Source organism: Condylura cristata, unplaced genomic scaffold (assembly GCF_000260355.1).
Source record: "Condylura cristata isolate star-nosed mole 26May11 unplaced genomic scaffold, ConCri1.0 scaffold00007, whole genome shotgun sequence".
Classification (NCBI taxonomy): domain Eukaryota; kingdom Metazoa; phylum Chordata; class Mammalia; order Eulipotyphla; family Talpidae; genus Condylura; species Condylura cristata.
In genome coordinates, this window is record NW_004567108.1 from 42145142 (window position 1) to 42147111 (window position 1970).

Consider the following 1970-nt stretch of genomic DNA (forward strand, 5'->3'; position numbering starts at 1 on the left):
CACTGAATTTTAAGGTGATAAAATTTCAGAAAACAGTGGAAGCACAAAAGTTTTGCTGATGTCCAAAAGTGTGCTTCACTGACAGAGGTCATAAATCCCTTAGGGGGAGATGTCCTCACTATACCTGAGGAAAAAGTGCAGCCTTATCTCTGAAGATATAACCTGGCTCACTACACTTACTTCATACACTTGACTTATTTTTTTGGGGGTGGGTGGGAATTTATATCCTTTTGAAGGTTCCCATGTTAACTAAAACTTCATTAAGTAAATTTGTATGCTTTTCCGCCTATTAATCTTTTGTCAGCTTAATTTTCAGACTCTGCCATGAACCCTAAGATGGTCAGGAAAGATTTTTTTTTTCTCCCCTGCACTACTGACATCAAATGTCAAATGTTTCCATAAAGAGCTCTGTCAAACTATTTATCAAAAAGTTTACTGAATGCTTATTTTATATGAGGATGTATTTTACGGATATAAAAAAGTAGTTTCACTGATCCAATAAAAATTTAATTGCTGAAGAATTCAGTTTATATTTAAGTGCTTATGAAATAATAACAAAGGTTGAAAAAATAAATATGAATCAAGAGAGTTTTTAAGGATTCAAATGACAGTGCATTAGGACACAGTAACAATAGGAGAGAACTCTATCTGGTCTGTCCAATATAGTAGTTCCCAGGCATATGGCTTTTTTTTTTTTTTTTTTTTGGCATATGGCTTTTAATCTTAAAATTAAGTATCTAGTTTCTCAGTCACATGCACTATATTTTAAATGCTCAACAGCCATATGTGGGTAGTGGCTAGTACACTGAATAAGACAATAAACAGAACATTTCTATCCCTATAGAAAGTTCTATAAGACAATGCTGATATAATGTCTGAAACTATTACTACTGTTGATCATATTATAACCATCATATCCTTGCTTTCATATAATATCATAGTGATGGAGGCCTAGAGTAAAAATGTCTGGGGAGGCATCACAAGAACAGAATCTGGAGGTAGGGGTAAAAATGATTAACATAGTTACTAAAGCTAGAGAAATAAATACTCCTTAGGCACAGACTGCTATATAGAAAAAGCAGACCAGTACAGAAAGTATCTGGAGGTACAGAGCAGAGTTGGAGATGTGGAGACTCAGGGTCATTATAGAAATTCACAGGTCCTTAGAAATCAACCAATTCACACCTCAGAAGTAATTAATCTAGCAATAGATAATGATTCCACAAAGAAGTGACCCACCCAAAAAAAGACTGTTTTAGTACAATTTCTGCACCTGCACAGGGCAGCTCTCCTGCCCACCTGTGACTATGCAAGTGGCCTCTCTTTTTCTTACTCCTTTTCCTAATAAACCTATTCTTTTAAAAAGTAACCTTTACCTGCTGTGTCTGTGCAAATGTCTTCTACTGAATAAACCTGCCATATCATATGCAAATGAAAGGGGAACGCTGCTGAAACTTAGAAGTAATCCAAGGACTCCCACTCTCACCAAGCCCAAAACCTCTTCAAAGTAACATCAAGATTATCCTAGAACTTGGAAGATATGTCCTAAAAAATGCACTTTCTAGAAATCATAATGTATTTGGAATATAATGCCTAGAAGAGACTAAAGGATATGTTATTACCAAATATATGGGATTTAAGATAGTATGTTTATTTTAGATGTTATCTGTACAAGACACGAAAAGGTAGAAGGCAATTTAAAGGGCAGGGTGTCTGTTATTGAAGATAAAACCACGTCTAAGATTATTTTGTCATGATCATATTACAGACAGATGTTCAGAAAGTGCAGAACTTCTTGGAAAAGACAATGAATTCAGAAAAGGAAGGTTAACTACTTAACTCTAGAAAACTGCAATGAAAAACTTCCTATGAACAGAAAAGCAATTTAGATCTCTGATTAATTTCAATGGGGTCCCAAATTAGCAAACTAAAAACTGCTGACTGATAAGAAAGGAGGGGGACCTTAATTA

General features: G+C 34.9%; 1 protein-coding gene across 5 annotated transcripts in view; it reads right to left on the minus strand.

Moving 5' to 3' along the window:
• The window catches only part of ERBB2IP (erbb2 interacting protein), a 106600-nt gene that overhangs the window by 72126 nt on the left and 32504 nt on the right, over positions 1–1970 (minus strand). The window lies entirely within an intron of this gene.